The sequence below is a fragment of the Asterias amurensis genome, chromosome 1, assembly GCF_032118995.1.
Source record: "Asterias amurensis chromosome 1, ASM3211899v1".
NCBI lineage: Eukaryota > Metazoa > Echinodermata > Asteroidea > Forcipulatida > Asteriidae > Asterias > Asterias amurensis.
Window position 1 is genome coordinate 11,864,316 of NC_092648.1, and position 18,212 is coordinate 11,882,527.

The 18,212-nt window shown below is 39.2% G+C and overlaps 1 long non-coding RNA gene across 1 annotated transcript in view; it reads right to left on the bottom strand.

The window, feature by feature from the left end:
- Positions 1–1,651: 1,651 nt before the first annotated feature.
- LOC139940410 (uncharacterized) overlaps positions 1,652–18,212 on the bottom strand; it is a 52,807-nt gene continuing 36,246 nt past the window's right edge. Inside the window, exons 2-3 of the long non-coding RNA XR_011786446.1 lie at positions 6,243–6,463; positions 1,652–2,374 (exon numbers count right to left, since the gene is read on the bottom strand). This is a non-coding gene — a long non-coding RNA (uncharacterized lncRNA). The remainder of the gene's footprint in view (positions 2,375–6,242; positions 6,464–18,212) is intronic.

Genomic DNA, 18,212 nt, shown 5'->3' on the forward strand with positions numbered 1-18,212 from the left:
GGGTTTGATGATTGTCGTGTTTTACAGGTCGTGGCTTAGATGTACCATGGAAACACGATCCTGTGTAAACAGAGGGCCCTGGCAGGGTTTTGCACACCATATCGATCGCTGGGGCGTAGATCGTGCACCAAAATGAACGGTGTACAAAAAAACCAGAAAACATATAGAAAGGAAACAAGAAATGATTGGGATGAGAAAAACACTCGTTCGACTGGCGTGGTTTTAGAAGTTTTGAGTCCGGGGTGTTTCTGCAGCAGTTGGTGATGCGTTGGGTGTGGGGGATTAAGGGAGCGGACTTAGACACTGCAGAGGTTGAGGCTAGATTTGTAATTCAGCTAGGCTCGTGGTTCAGCTCAAGTGTTTTGCCCAATATAGGAATTTATTTTGGTATTTTGATCATAGTTGTTTGCAGTGGCCATGTTTATATTTAATTTGAATCCCAAATAAAGGGGTCAAACCAGGTTGCATCAGTCCCGGATGTTACGTCACATGACTTGACCTTGATTCTAGGGTATCAATGTCAACAGTTTCCAGGTCCATGTTTGACCCAAAACTGTCACAGACACCTGCGGTCCAATCCCCGCGGTATCCAATGGCCTCTGGGGTGTTTTTCAAACTGCGTTAATTTCTGAAAATGAAACCTTTGCATACAGAAAGATAATACGTGTCAGTTGTCACTCACTATCATCTTTTAGGCCATCCTCATTTTCCATTATTCCTTTTGGAATGTTGCCTCTCTGTCACTCTTTTTTCATTAAATTGAGTTTTTATCTTTAGTGTCTACTTTTTTCTTCTCTTTTTCATGTGGCCTAGTTTTTCATTGTCCAACACATTACTCGCGCTTGGGTTTTGTATAATGTGAATGAACATTAAACGGCCATGTCTTGAAATGTCGATTGGACTGGGGAGAGCATATGTGTAGCGAGAGCACAGTCCTTCTTTTCTCAGTGCCCGGTGACACTTCTCCCGCACTTCTAACATTCTTATTTTTACCCATTCTCTCAAATTACGATTCGTAATTGTATCTTCTCCGGTAGTTTTGTTCCCCTCTGATTATTTCCAGCGATTGTCCGAGGGAAACAATTCGTTTTGCCCGATGGTTCAACTTCTCCCCAAAACCCATGCATCTCGCGTTCCTCTGTGCCTAACATTCTCTCCGTCAGTAAAGTACAGGTGCAACCAGTAAATAGCAAGTTATGCCATTTTTCTCCACGTTGAATTGTATAGTGATGTATTTTTGCAAGAGTTTCAATGACTTAGTGAATGACATAAATAAAGGTTATAGTTTCCTTCACAAGGGTAATTTTCTGCGATATTTTCCGGTATTGTTAACGTACATTTTCCGATCATATTTTCTGTAAAAGTCGACACAGTTTCAGATTGTTTTATTTCTATGATTCATTTCTTGCTGGTATATCACAAAGTTTTTAGGTCTGTAATTATCAATATTGTGCGTTTTATGCACCATTCCCCCAATCAATGGAGAGGAGGTAGTATTGATATTGAAATGCGGATTTTAAATGAATTTGTATCCAAGCAATGTATTCAACATAATTATCGGTCATCATTTATACGGTGCTTTTTAATCTGACATCTCCACGCATGCAGTACACCCAAAGAAATAATACACACTTCCATGATATCAGCTTTCTTGAGTTTTATTTTATTTAGTTAACTTTGTTTGACAAATACACACAATGGTTGCTTTGTTACACATTATGCAGGTACATGCAGAAGTAAAAAACAAGTCATCTGAATCCTTTATTGACTTGTGGAAATCGGTTCATCGTCAAACAAAACAATATAAGAACAAGATAAGTAGAAGACAAAAATAAATAAATACGGGCTGCACGCAGATAAATAAAGCAAAGCTGTCTTGAAAATTACAGAGAGTTTAAATCACAACCGTAAATTTTCCATTTACAAGAACAATTATTTAATCACTAATAATCAAATTAAATTGTGTGTGGGGAATAGGCTTTGCTCTCACTGCTGTTTTTGTAGTCCATTCAAATTCAGGGTGGCTAAAATCGTTTTTGTACTAACGCAAAATACAATTTTGTGGGTTTTACTGACTTTCCGAATTATTAATCTTATTGCTTAAAATTCCGAAACTACTTTTTAATTAATGTCAGTAAAAAGTAAATCGAATTACTTACATTAAGTTTAATCATAAAAATGTCAGTATATCTCCTGGAACATTACCTTTGAGACACAAGCTTTACATCATCAGGCTTGGATAATCATGCACACCGAAACTAAATTCTTTTGACTAATCTGCTGGAGTTGTACGTTCCCCAAACGGCGGTGAAGTTGGGTAGTTTGTACCCAGATTGGTCTTCAAAATGCTCCAATTGGGACTTTGTGCAGGAAGCTGTTGAGAAACAAAAATGAATTTTCAACGGTATTTTCTCCCTCGATGTTTTTTTCCACAAATCTGCACAAGTTTGACAATATTGCTGAACATTTTACGGTTTTTGGCTGTGGGGTAGAGTGGCATGTGAAAGGCTAAGGAAATCAGACGTCGCATCAGTTTGTAACTCCAATGGTCACGAATGCAAGTAAAAAGCCAGCAGATTAGTTGATAGACACATTTTAACTTATCTTGTTGAGTGAGTTACTCATTAATTACCACCCCTTATAGTTTTCTTGAAGGAGAATCCATATTGAAAGCATTTCGAATGTGGTTCCCCACTGGCAGTATTCAAAGGCGCACCAAAAACAATATTGGCAGTTCCAGGCTATGTTTTATTGTATATGGAAAGACTGACGAATAACTGTCAGTGCAATTGACGGTCATGGTCATACCTGTGCATTTTTTCAAGGTCTACTGCGGCCTTAAAAGGAGTAGAATTCTATAGATTGTATATATATGTGTTCTGGTTTGGAATAGCCCTTTCCCACCTTTAATTGGAGTGTGTGCTCCGTATACCAATTTTTCTTGAATAACATTCGTACACAACTGTCAACGGCGCAGCCTAGTTTGGGCTGGGGATATGGGTTAGGTCTTCCATTACAATTGTTAAATTAAGAAAATGAATCGCCAATTACTACTTTCTCTTTGCAATAAATTCTCCACAGTAAGACCACGGCACCAATATTTCCCCTCAACTACAACATCACATGCATCAGTACTAAGCAATTCCAATTACGGATTTCCATTACTGTGGGGGTCTTGGCAATATTGGCAGTTGTCTCTGTGTATATATAGACAAGGCCATGTACAGACAGGAGGGTATTGTCAACAGAGGGACCAATCAAAGAAACCAAAGACATCTTGAGGCCCATGGACCTTCAGCTAACCATCTTAGCCGTGTTCCTTTATGCGATATCAAGGCCACAATTCCAGAGGAAAGTGATGGCAGGCTTGAAATAGAGACACTAAGATAGCTGCATTGTGATAAATAGTGTCAAAAACCTAAACTGAGTTATGGAAAAGAAAGTACCTCATTGTCTTTTGGAAGAATAAATTATTTTTCATCCTCTGGTCCTAAAAAACAAATATCTGTCAACTTTTCACCTAAATTGTAAAAGCAACGAAACATGTGTTTCGGTTTAGTCCGGGCTTAGCCTACATACACGGTCTTGATTAACAGTAGGCAACAGTTTTCATTTTATGTTGTGTTCTTGATTCTACAGTATTTTTTAGACGGAATTATTTCTGTGGAGGATTTGTACTGATGTGAGCTTTATAATGAGCGAGGACCCTTTGAAAACGATGTGAGAGCGCGATCAGATATTTGTTTGTTTGTTTGTTTGTTTGTTTGTTTGTTTTTTCATTTTGTTGTTTGGATGTGAGCGTGTGGTAAACTTTCCAAAAATTAACGAACCTCTACTTTCAAATCAACACGCACATTCGACCCTTTTGCAAGGAATTCGGGTTAAGGCGTGGTAAGACGCGTTAACCTTTGCGGCCACGGCAAGCTGCGGGGGGTTCGGGACGTGAATGACGGGCTGATCTATCAAGTCATACTTGTTGCCAAACCAGGCGAAAACTCAGAAACGCAAGGAATTAAAGCTTATTGCCTGAAGATTTTACACGTCATTATGACGTTCGTTGTGGAGGGTATCATGCTGTGCGCAGCGTGGGTTTGCCCGGAGGCAATAAAGCGGTCTTAACCAATCAAATAAGAATCCAGTTTGCATGTTTTGTAAATCCGGTTATGCCGTAAACGAAGTACTTTGCGACACATTTAAAATACGACAATTCATCATATTAAAATGCTACAAGTTTTTAACGCTAGGCTCCTGTATTATGTTGGTTCGGGGTTTGGGCAAAAAAAAGAGGGGCATTTAGGGCGTTCAATTATGTCATTCTCATCTTGTATCTCCTATAAATGCAAAGGGGTTTTAAAGTGGATTCCCAAACTGAGTTTTTATAGGCCCTTTTTGTGTTATGTATAGATTCGATATAAGCGTTTTATTGGTGTTGCAAAATAATTAGCATTTGTTTCGTTCGCTCAATTTGTCCAGTGTTTATGTCTTAAAAACGCTGGACACTATTGGTAATTGTCAAAGACTAGTCTTCTCACTTGGTGTATCTCAACATATGCATAAAACAACAAACCTGTCAAAATTTGAGCTCAATCGGTCGACGAAGGTGCGAGATATTAATGAGAGAAAAAAAACACCCTTGTCGCATCATTGGTCACACGAAGTTGTGTGCTTTCAGATGCTTGATTTCGATACCTCAAATTCTAAATCAGAGGTCTCGAAACCAAATTCGTGGAAAATTACGTCACTTCAGAGGGAGCTGTTTCTCACAATGTTTTATACTATCAACCTCTCCCCATTACTCGTTAACAAGTAAGGTTTTATGATAATAATTATTTTGAGTAGTTGCCAATAGTGTCCACTGCCTTTAAAATGTTCCAAAGGACGATCCGTGGGAACAAAAAGATTGATTTTGTCTCGTCCCCGCAAGACTAATGTTCTTCATTTAAAAATTGATAGATTCATTAGAAAGATATCCAGCGTTTTCTGGCTGAGCTGCAAATCAAATGTTACGTTTGCCATTCGAGAAATAGTGCAAATTAAACTGCTTCAAGTGCTAAAGTCCTTTGAAATATCCTTTGTAATTTCCCCTTTTTTGTCCTTTTAAAGATTAATTCAACTTAAGAGAATCGAAACTAGAGCAAGATTTCGCCCGGGGTCATAATGCTTGATGGTTTATCTAAACACTGACACAATTTACCCGCTACAAGAAAAGCTAAAAGAGAAAGCCAAAAACATTAAGGTCCATAAGAGCCACCAAATAGTCAAAGTAAATAACGATCTTGACTGCGACTCATCCTCCTTTCCCGCTTTAATCAAATCATTGTTTTCAAGTAACCCCTTTGATTTGATTACCAGTTCATTGTGCAACGCAGCGGGTGGATAATATGAAATATAACTACACAATCAAGTGCACCGAAGCCGTTGGTGTGTTTTGGTTAATACCCGTTGGCCGACTCGAGTATGGCTAAAATGCTCCTCAAAAAAAGTTTGCTCGGGCAGATTAAAAGGAAAAGAGCTAGGTCTAATTGCCTTTTCATGTCTGATGTTTTTAATTCACCGTAAGTCTTAACTTTCCCAATGTATGGTGAGAGTAAAGAGTTATGGATAGAGACTGAGTGTCAATGGTTGGTATCTGCGTATATAGACGTCACAGTTCCTCATAATTGGCCGTCTGCTTGCAGCGAGGGCACCCGTCTCCCTGAGTGATCCACGCTGCCTCAGACAGCTACCGTTCCCAAAGTTTACCCATTCACGTTATTTAAACTCATCTCTAAATTTGTTCTCCGCCAAGATCATATATAACCCTCAGTGCACACCAGTTGGCAGTGGGCATATAGACCTTTCACGCCGGCCGCGACCAGTGCGCGCTCCCGTGGAGTTCTAAACAAATGCTGAATGTTTTGGCAGGGCATACATTTGTCAATTTCATGCGTGACATCATTTGGAAGTCAACTTATACTGTCTACAAATGTAATCATTAAATGTACATAGATTTCCGTGTACTCTGTATACACTTGTTTGGTTTCCCCCCATTATGATATATGAAGGGGGTTTAGGCGCATACACACACTTGAGAAAGCAAGTTGTTACACAAACTTTATAGAGTTCAAACAAAAGCGTGACATAGCACACACGATAGGTGTTTTATATTTACAGAATAGTCCAACATGAGAAAACAATATAAACTGACACACGCAATTAGACATGTATCATTGCTACCGGGGTGGGTTTATGTTTATGCTGACCTGTTGGGCTTTATGTCACGAGATAGTAGCGTGACCGGCAGTGAAGACCCGCCGAGTCCAACAGACATTTCTTCGGCGGCTGAGTGAGTGAAGCGCCGCTGTAGCTCAACTCTTCGTGCTTCGGTGTTAAGGCTTTCTAACTCTTGTCGTGAACTTAATGATGCCAGCCGACACCGCCCCAGCACTCCAGCCCGCGTTGGTGATGCACTCAAATTCACACCCTGAACAAATAAACAAAATATGAAGACTATTCAATTTATGATATGATTACCAACTAACAGGTTGCCAGATGTCCTATTAAATTGCTGATTCCATCTTTCAACACAGCCTTCTTCTTCAGTCAGCCAACCCCATCTTTCTCAAAAAGGACAAATATTTCTACACAGTTTATTGTGTAAGAAAGTCGGCATAAGGCTAAAGGGCCGTAAATGATTGCCAAGATTTTCTGCTCCGTTTAAAACAGACCTCGGGGGCAGGAGCAAAAAATGAAAAAATGGGGTCTCGTAATTTTAAAATGTTCATGTTCCAGTCCACTCAATTCAAAGGCACCGCAAGCGCGCATTAACACGCGCGGTCTTTTCACCAAATTTAACCCATTCATGTATAATCGGTGGATGGTATAGATGCCTTATGTGTGGCGGACAATGTGCAGTGATACAGCACGACGAGTGTTCATTTATTATGAGAGACTTCACTAAACCAGCGTGATGTGATTTCCCCGCCAATATAATGCTATAATTCCCCCACCTGCTCGCCATTATTTCATACGCCAAGCCAATTAAAAGTGCAAACATGACACATATTATAGGTCTAGTATATCCTTGCTGATGTTTTGACGGTTTCCCTTAAAAGAAAATTCAAAGCAGAAAAAAAATGTTTGAAATAATACGAAATGTATACTTTCAATTTGTTCCTTGTTCTGTTCATACATAAAACAAAATTCAAATTAATTTGTACGATGGTTTTCACAAAACTTCAACAAATATCATTAAATTATATGACATACTGAGCTTTTAACAAAAATGCAAAATGTTATAATCGATGTCATCAACGTGCTTCCAATATTCGAACTGATTGTTACTAACATGGAACTGCCGTATTACATACGTTTATATGGACATTTTCCTATGATTTTTAGTTAGTTTTCTTGTTGAGCAGTTTTTGTATTGGAATTTGTATTCATACTTATTTGTGTATATATTTTGTATAGTATGACTGTTTGCCTCTGCAAATAAAATCACAAGACAAACAGAATGTGAACACATTTTCTGATCACAGTTTACATGAAGGCGAGTGTTGAGCAAACCACCAGCACAACTTCGTTCATGACCTTTGACCTAACTGAGGGATCGAGGTCGTATTAGTTTTGTTATCTGCCGGGTAACAAATAGGATGATAAACGTCCCCAAATTTATCTAGTGACCTAGCCTCATCCCATGACGAAGATAACACAAAGGGGCAATGTACAAGATCCCCATTGGACCCCAGAGCAAGGACCACGAATGAGCATAATAGAGACGAGTTTCCAGTGATTTATTGGCTCTCTCGTACCCTATCTGTCTGTTTTTGATTTGTTCTTATCAAGAGACGGGGAATAGGCATTAAATCGGGTTGACCCAGTTGTCTCTTTCCCTGCCGTTCGCTTCTGTGATTCAAACAAAAGTTTCGGCAAAAGCTGGTTTTTCACACGAAGATATATTCAAAGACAAATCAATTTGTGACAGGAAGTAACGAAGAAAGTTGAAAGTAACTTGAACGAAGTAACGAAGATTGTTTTAGAACTGCAAGTAAACCATTCTTTATGACCGTGTTTCTGTTGTTAAGTTTTTTTTCTTCAAGTGCTTCACAAGAGGCGATGTGAAGCTATATACTCACATCTGTCTGAACTAATCGAATATTGTTTGCCTAATGACTGTTTGGGAGTAGTTAAGTCTGCTGAGTTTTTGTATTTCTATCAGCAGTTTACAAAATACATTGGATACGTTTTCGCTTTAATCTAGTTCAAAGAATTATGGCAAACCAGCCAAGTAAGCGCCCTCTTTTGACGGCTGACTCGTCGCGTTTTGTCTCGAATTGTTGAAGTGTCAAATTCCCCCTTCAAATGTTCCTTAGCTCACCAATGATTGAGCTCACTTCAGAGCTTGTTTTATTCTTAAATTTAGGGATATTTGTATATAGGATATAGATTTGGACCAATTGAGTTGATTGAATATCTTTACTACGACTACAGGTCCAATTGAATTTTCGCAATACGATACCATGTCGACAAAGTGGAAAACCTGTTTCCTGGAGGACTTTTAATGATCAAAACTTTAATGCATAATTTTCTATCTGAAAGCGCACTTATCATAAAGTTGATATCAGTACGAATATTCCAAAGAAGTATTTCCAGTCCGCACACTAACTTGACAGTCAACGTGCACACAATCCCTGGCAAAACATAACCGGTCGACTCAACCCGCCTAAAACGGGACCACCAGTTTTGATAAAAAAAGTAACATGTTGTGAAATGGTGTGGGTTTTTTTCTAACTGGGGGGGGGGGGGGGGGTGGTGTCTATAAGTATATGCTCTCTTGCCCTTTGATGTTCAATAAAACATTATGTATAAACATTGCTTTAACTAGTATGCGTAAGGACAATTTTTGTGGCGTGGTTGTTTGAGCAAAATGATCTGGTTTTGTTTTTGCATTGTTTTTTTTTGGTTTTTTTTTACATTTCTTTCCCAATTGTGCTTTTAAATTTAATTTTCGGGGCAAAATATTTTGAAAAACACTTGATACTTTAATTATATTACTTGTTGGCGTACTTGCCTCTCAGTATATAAATGTCAACAAATTTTGACCCCACAAACTCACAACTTGTTTGCAACGCCTAAAAAGTGTCACCTGAAAGAAAGAAAAAACATGGGGGAACGTGCTTTCATACCGGCCGCCTTTAATTGTAATCTCGGTCAGCCTTGAGTCACACGAATCCAATCGGTTTTCACGGACAAAATGTTGAACAAATGACATACGTGCTACCCTTGGTGGTCAAAATGTTTTAGTCAACACACTTTGGATTTATACCTTTGGATTTAATTGGCGCCAAAGGTCTGAAAGGCGGGGTGTCCAGATATTATAAATTAAACCGCCATTTGCGAGTAGATGAAATCTGACGTCTTCCAACCTTGATTTGGGTTTAACACCGATTGGTCTGAGCTTTGGACAAAAGATATAAAACGCGGAGGACTGATATGATGATGGGGACTATTGGTAGATGATGCCTCATCTCATGCAATCTTTTTGATATTTTCACACTATTGTTTTAAAGACTTACACGAGAAAAAAAGAAAATCGAGATTTTTAGATAGAACTTCACAGTTTGGTGAAGTATCCATTGAAATACAGTCCTATGCCTACCTTGTAGGTTCTAAGAGTTCATGCTCGGCTTTTTTAAACAAACAAAAACATGAAAGGTTTGGGACCCCCCAAAGAACCATCATTGATATTTTCGAACCATACCCGCTCACTCTTAAACCAGTACTTTTAAAATAAATGAGTACACACAAATATTTATATGTTTAAATATACACCAATTACCAGTCGTTGTAGGGCAAGATACAACTATAACATGTTGTAAACAATTTGTAATCATGTGTGATGCCGACAATACATCTACATACAGAAAAGGTAGCCCCTCTTCCAAACAATCTCCTGAACAGATATACTACTTTATAATAAGGTATTCCCCCAACTGTCCGGATACTTGTCATAATCAGAAATCTGATTGTTTATATGAATAGTAAATTGGACGCAGGTTTAGTATATACCTTTAGCGTTACAACCCAAGCTGTAGTGTGTTTTTCTTCCGTCTGTATTTTCTACGGTGTCTCTCGGTGTACCCTAGCATTCGGGAGTCCAAAGTCACTGTATGTATACACGGCATACCGAACACGGTATGCGTCTGGGGTTTGTTTTTGTGCTTTATCAATTCTGTTGGTTCATGAGCTTGTTAATTGCCCGTCCAAATTTGTACTTGTTTTGACTTTTGTCCCCTTCATTGCTGACAGCATGCCCCGGTTGGATCGCCAATTCTCACGGTATAGCGTACATCAGCCGGGCACGGTGGTTTGCTCTTGTGGACTGTTCCCGTGGTACGGGTGTTGTTCAAATCCCAAAGTCATACAAGAGTGCCAGCGGATAGGCCAAATGTTTTCTTAAACGGAACAATCCGCTGAGTTGATGCCTCGGCACATGCACATAGCTTGGGATCGACATCCCTTGGCTTTAATGGTGTTGATCAATTTGTCTAATTGCTTCACATGTTTAATGCATGTATGATCACGGCTATTTGGCAAAATGTGGTGACATATACCGGCATTTCATGTTACGGATTGACATGAGCAGGCAATGCCGTACACTTAATACACAGTCGCGATTTCATTGTGCTGTTTCAACTGTTATGGTAATGGATGTTTCTCTTGTATGGCTTATTTAAAGATTATTATACGGATTATATATAAAAAAGTATTTAAAAAATCAACACTTGACATAAACCATTTTTAACATGAGGTTTTGTTCTCAAAATGATGTTCTCCATGATGCAAATTGGATATATAAAATAGAGTTACACTATTTTGTAAAACCGAGTTTTGATGCTGTAGGCTACAAGCCGAATTCCTTTATTTATAAACCGCTGCAATCTGTTTGTATTTCTTTCAGATGTCGAGTCGCATGCAGTGAACTTCTTTGAAACGTAACGCGGCCCCTCTTTCGATCATTATGGTTGTGCCGCCCCTACCACTTGATGTATACATATGAACCATGATTTCCCCTGACATACCGAATCGTGTGACCGCATGTACAGAATACAATGTTAAAACCAGGATGAACCGTAATCTGGCTGACATAAACGAGAAGTCTATAAATGAGCAAAAACAAGCACATTATTGGCGTGTAGTGAACAACAACCTGGACCAAAGACCATGAAGAAGTTAGTTACTTTCCACTGTGTTACTGATTCCGTTGCTTCTGTTATGTATTGTAACTGAAGATTTATTAGTCTCCATTCCGCTTATGTAATATCGCTGAATTAAAGGAACACACTGATAAAGTTAAAGAAACTCACTAATCAAAACAGTTACTTTCCAAGACAATTTTTAAAAACAAACAAATAAGAATCCCGGATGCAGGCAGTTGGCACCCAGTCGAATTATCCGGCAGGGTTGGTGCAGGAATAACAGGGACACCTATAAACATTCGATGTTAAAAAATATTTTGCCTCGTCCAAGATTCCAGTTTAATCAAACATTGATTCTTACTTCCAAAGTCAAAAACAAAAGGCTTCGCGGCAAAAATTTTGTTACGACCCCCCGCCCCCCCCCCCAAAAAAAACCAACAGTTTCTTTAGTTTGTTGCTTGACGACGAGAAATATCCCGCTTGTAACCGTGACAAAACTTTGCAGAGTGACCATTCTAGTTTTTGCCACCTCATCAACCAAAACAAACCCAAATGCCCACACTAACATAAACCACAGGTAAACTTCTACCTGTTTTTATTCTACGAAATGTCCTCAACCAGCTACTCTACCGCTTAAAAAAGGAAACGATATGGTGAATTAATGACACGAATCTTCTCTTAAATACACAAGCCTTGCCCGCCCAACAACCCCGAATAATCAACAGAAACACAGGGAAATGAAAGAAGACCTTCTCAAAGCCTTTTTAGATTTTCTCGGTTTCGACTTTGGATGAGTTAGAGTAGGGTACCAGTGACAGCTAACACGAGTCTGTCAATGTCCGGCTATTTGAACCCAGTCTGGTATACGGTTTGACACACGACGGTACTAAAACTAACAAAATATGCATACCACTTTGTCAAATACTTAAATTAGCAAGCTTTTCATTCTGGTTCTGCGTGGTGCTTTTTAAATTTTCAATTTGCACTGTTAAAGAAACTTAAGCTTTTATACACCAAGTCCGTTTCGATCGTCGCAGTAATGAAAAGCGATTAATGCGGTGTAAAGACTGGAAGTCGCAGTCCACAATGTTTAGTTAAACGAACCGTCGTTGTAATCATGAATTCCTCGTTATACCAGCCATTGTTTTCCAGTCATATTTCGGTTATAAATAAAGAGTTTAGTCCGCATTCGTCACCAGCGGATATGGACAACCTCGAGACCAAAGTTTCATGTCACTCACCTCCTCATCTAAACGCATAAATAGAAGGGAGAACAAGAGAAAGATTTGGGGTCATCGTCCCAACGACTTTCCCCCGGTCACTGACCTGGCTGGGTCCACAGAGATAAGAAACCATGAAACAAAATGAAATCGGTGCATCGCTGGTTTTTCTACTACTCCCATGGAACTTGGACCTTAAAACATCATATCAGCGCGCACACTATTAAAACCACCCAAGCGATTCAATTTAAACTGTTAACAATGAAATGATAACACAGTCATCAGTGTGAGTTTCTTTCTCATTATGTCTGAGATCATTTCCAAAAAGAATAAATCTGGGAATGATACGCGGCGAAGCGAAGACGAAATAAGACACCAACACCCAAATGCAGCCAGCTAAGCTGAGTAACGAAACACACACACGCTAATGTACCGTGTCCGTGCTTTAAAACCACCCGCAAGACGGCTCATTTTTCGGTGCGTCTTGAAGACGGGCAACCCCTCGCCTTCACACTAACTCGCCCCACGTCCCTACTAACGAATCGCTCGCATTACTGGATCGAAATATCATTTCTTTTAGTCACAATCTGCTAATTAGCGACTGAATTCTTTACACCAATGTTGACTTTATTGGTGAGAGACAAGTCTAGAGTATCAGGTGGATTTGAAGATATATTTTTTTTTTCTGTTTCGGCGGTCATCCACTCTGCCGTATAGTCGACGCCAGATTTCCTTATTTTCCTATGTGCAAATGGGAATACTAGAAAAACCGTTTGAGTAGGTGCTGGAAACCAATACGGACAGGGACTTTATGGCAACAAATCTATGGGATTAAATCCAATTTTAATCCTTTCAAAGAGCAAGGGGTGATTAACGAGTTACCTTGTCCTAAACCGATGGAGCGTTGCTCTGTCCTGCATTTACAAGTATAATTTATTCACAAGGATTCCGTCGCCGGGTAAACTTGAGGGAATTCTAGTGTGCTTGTTTTTGTTGCATTATTCCGTAGATCCCATGGAGAGCTCTCGGGGAAAAAATACACGAAACGCTACAAAATTTGGTGTCAACAGCCCCTGCTATCCACCGGGTATTTCCCCAGTCAAGTAATTAAACACAAATTAATATGACTCAAACTACTGGATGAGTCTATATTAAGTTAGTTCACACTGTTAAAAAACAAAAACTGCTTCTATAAAGTGAACCCTCGCTATATTTAGTATGGCCCTATTACAAAACAGTTATGTCTTTCAAATGACCAACTCCTTCCAAAATGACCAACTACTTCTTTAAAAGGCTGACTAGGAAAGCATCTCGTCAGAGTTTCCTGTAATGTCCTCGTCTCGTGTTATTTCTACTCTATATTCTGCATGTTGGGATACTTGACTTCACGAGTCGAATTCCCATCAAGTGGTAAGACAGTAAAGCTCAAACATTTACGCACAAAAGCCTCTTATTTTTAATCCTCCTTTATTATCTCAAGGCATGTAAAATCTAAGGGAAAGCTTGCACGCGTCCAGTACAAAACAAAGTTTACACTACGTGTTTATGCGGAACTTTCTAAAAATATTGATGCAGATAACCCAGCGTTTCGCTTGAGGAAACCCCCCGACAGTTCCCCTTATTCTTCTTTTACGGAGATTTTTTTCTCTATCTACTGGGAATGGTTGGACCGGGGGAAAATCAGGTTGTGTGTTTGCAGCGCATTTTGTCGGGGAGCAATGCCTCTGATAGGGTGCCTCTGGTGGGCCGTGTTGACACGGGGTAACGGACCCAATCAAGCGTTGCGGTGGGGACTCTCAAGTGTAATTTGGCAGAGCTAGTTGCGGGAGAGACGTAGTTTGCTCACGGGCCCTAGAACTGCCTGTTCGGTTTGCTGGACACTTCATGGGGCCGCATGAAAGGACAATTTTGCCCGTGGAGTGACCCTTTAGCAGTCCCCTCGACTCGAAGTGCCCGGGAGAAGCCTAAAGCTCTCCTGAACGAGCTTCGACAAGGGCCTCGCCTTGTCGGTACATCAGCTGGCGTATATAGTAGTCTGGGGGATTCCGCCAGCTGCATTTTAATTATTCTTCTTACAAACTTGTTGATATCTTAAGACCAATTTAACAAAACAAAGGACTTTCCTATGTGATTTACTTATATCCTCCAACTATGCATTTACTATGGATATTATGAATTAGGTATTCTCAAACATCAATTCAACATTGACAAAATACAGTTCGAACAAATTCTGCCTGCTTAAATACCTAAGTGGTTTTCTTTGAAAACTTTTTCGAAGTTAAAAGTATGGTATAACCTTATGAAATACCAGCAGCAACGGGTCACTTAAAGTAAAGGTGTTCTTGCCGCCCAAGTCAAGTTAAAACAAAGCGCATTGTTTCTGCCATATCATATTCAATGAGTATCGTGGTCTCCTTATAATGGATACAGATTTTAAACTTAATGTTGTGCCAACTGCAACCAACTCCACTCGCGCGCGTATCTAAACTTTGTTGGACCACGTTGGTCCGATGTACATTACTTTAACGCGCCAATGAAACAAACTTGCGCACTTTAACGGGTCCAAATGTTCGACTCCACGCGAGACTTGTGCAATTGCCATTTTGTTTTAAAGCTGTGGAGTGTGTGTTTTGTTCAACAGTGAGCAAAAATACCAGCAAAGTATTTTTATGTGACACTCTTTTATGTTTTTTTGTGAGTAAACGATGTCAAATGTGAATGTAGAAATGTTCATCTGGCAGTGGATTTTTGTTGAGTTGAATACGATGGAGGGATGCGAATAGTGCCACCAACTAGAGCGTGAACTACTCGGGTGAATCGTGTCTACCATACGGTAGACCCTGTCGTGTCAACCACTGAATGGTTGATCATTAACCCGTACTTAACTTTGGGCTGTCACGAAAGTGAAGACTGGAGTATTTGTTTTAGGCTTTTTTTCTTCTTTTTTTTCAAGGTGGAAAAGGGAAATGGCGTGCTATTGTGATTGACGTGAAGGGTAAAGCATGCGTGACGTAGTCATGGGATAGTGAAAGATGTTAGGGACGACTTACTTGAAGGCTACGGTTTATCGTGTCTTTTTGATGAAGTTTTAGATGTTGATGAAGAGAGTGACGACAGCACGAGATAATGTACTTAACTATGTACGTGTCTCAGAATATGATGAGTGTGAAACCTTAATGTTGGGGCATGGGGACTCATGGACTTTGTTTTACGTTGAGTCAACTCAACATAACCTACAGATACTGCAAAAGTTTAGGTCAGAGATGATCTGATTGTAAGATATCATTTCATGATCGGCTGTGAGGTGACAAGACAGACCATGAGCCGATAGTTCAAGCTCCTTGTGTGTCGAAGATTGTTCACCGTATTTGGAAATCTACTCAGTTTCCCTTGTGGTTTATAATTGGCATTTCAAACATTTGAATTTTAACTAAGTCATATTGGTATTTGAGTTCGAACAACGGAAACTGAACCACATTTCTTGAGCCTTATAAGTCTGGTATCGTATTTGGTACTTAGATATATTGCCTTTATTGTCTTTAAATTTTCATTTTTGCTTTTTGCAACTGTAATAATTTAGTTGTTTTAAAACATTCTTGATATGAATTGAAACAAGGAAAAGTAGACGATTCAGAAGCCTCCCTTGAAGATCTCGATCATTTCTAGAAGGTGTTAAACTATGAAGATCTGAGTTTGTAGTATTCTCTATCTCGTCTCCAAACTCCTCAATCATCTCAACACCGTCATCGCCAATGAGAGAGATCATTCTCCGCTATCGGCTTCACGGAGTGCCACAACATGCCAACCGGCACGCCGGCAATAGCATGATATCGCCCCCATCGCATTTCACTACCTTCACGCTGCTCGATCCCGTAGTCACGAAACAGAAATTAATATTAACCCAGTCTCTAAGAGCCATGAAGGGGAGATTGAGAGGGAAAATCTCGTCCCGAAGTCCAACCGTTTTTTTTTTTTTTTTTACTTTCTAACGTAGAGGTTTGGGTTAAATATTTCTTAAAGAGTGTCTGTTGGATGAGTGAAGTGGAGAGATAGACACGAGTTGGACTGTATTATAACAACGAGGGTCAGAAGAAGTGTTACACACGGGTTAACGACCGATGCTCCTCTTGTTTATGTCTTACTGGATTAATCATTCTCATCAACCCTTCTCTTTTTCTCCGAGTCCTTTATCTTTCTATCATAGCAGAATACAATTACCACATCGTATGCGTGTGGTTGTAACTGTACATTGTACCCAAGTCAAGTTATCTTGTTTGCTGAATGAGAACAGAGTTCTTGGAAAACAACCACGAGATAATCTTTTATACTTGAACGTTATTAATTTTGTGTTTGGGTCGACTGAGTGACCGATTGCAATGTTTCCCGGAAGTAGCTTTATTTTAAAGCGAATTATCCAATGACCAAAATGATATGTCGATCTCGTAATTATTCTAAAAATGTTTCACTGTGATTATAATAATAATAGCTAATATTAATAAATAATATTAAAGTTACTTTTCTTATAGTTCTTTATTACATCTTACATAGTGGACGGATGAATCAGAGATTTAATTCATGAAGATATATCCAGCCTGTCATTTAAACTTTCATCCGAGTCAAATTGTAAAATATTTCACGAAGAACTCGAAACATTTGGTTCATTTGGGGAATTTATTCTGAAAAGTTTTCGGCCTCAATATCCTGAATTTATTTACTGCGATATTTAGTCGCATACGCGTTGTCACAGACATTTCTTGCCTAAAGAGTGTTTATCCACTCTACCAATGTAAAAGTTTATGGTACCAAACATTAAAATCCTTGTCTTTTGGCGGAACACGCTCTAAACATACTATTGGAGTCCACTATGGATAATTATTGGACGCTTCGTAGTGTTGTGTCCGAAATAATCGTTCCCTGCCCGTTTGTACAAGCCAGACAAGGTCGTGTCACAGAGGACAAGGTTGCCTTCTACGTGCAGTCGTCCACATTCTTTAGAAGTTTTTTTCTTTTAATTCATCCAATATTTGTATAATACTCTCAACTAAACGTTCGCGAAGGTTCCCCGCAAATAGTTTTAAGATATCAAAGTCACAGAGCCACAAACATAGTCAAAATCCAAAAATATAAGTAATGAATACTCACAAGAAGTTGACATGTACAGACGATAGTGGTAACATTACAAGACATGATTTTAGAGATGGGAGGTTCCAACCACACTTAAAGCTCAACCGACTTGCCAACATTCAAAACAACGCCCTCTTTGGTTTTCTTTATTAGAGAAGAATCTTCCAACAGTTATGCAAAGATTCGGTATGTAATATCGCAAATCTGAAGTTCACATGAAATAAGCGACCGAACTTCCTGCACGTTTTGCGTACCGTATCGACAAGGGGACCACGGCGACTGTTTGTACTCCTACAGCATTGCATACACGGCTTCTATAATATTCGATATAATTTGTTTCAATAACGTTAGGAACCAGGCATAGTGGCATAAAAACTGCCCTGGGGCTTTGTCATTATTAGGTTGTTTTTCTTCCTATCTCACTCATTGTATAGATATTGCAGTACTCCTTATGTTGACAGTGCTTATTACTGCAACCGATACATACTTAATTGAAAGTCGAAACTGCCTGATATTATTAAACTCAATACTCGGGACCTCAATATTGAACGAACGCATTTTGAGTATGCACATTGTAAAGCAAAGAGCTATGTAATTACATGTTAGGAAAACAGTTGTATTAATTACTTTCTAGATATTGTGTCACAACTCCCAAGTTTGTTTGCTTGTTTGTACATTATATTGAAGT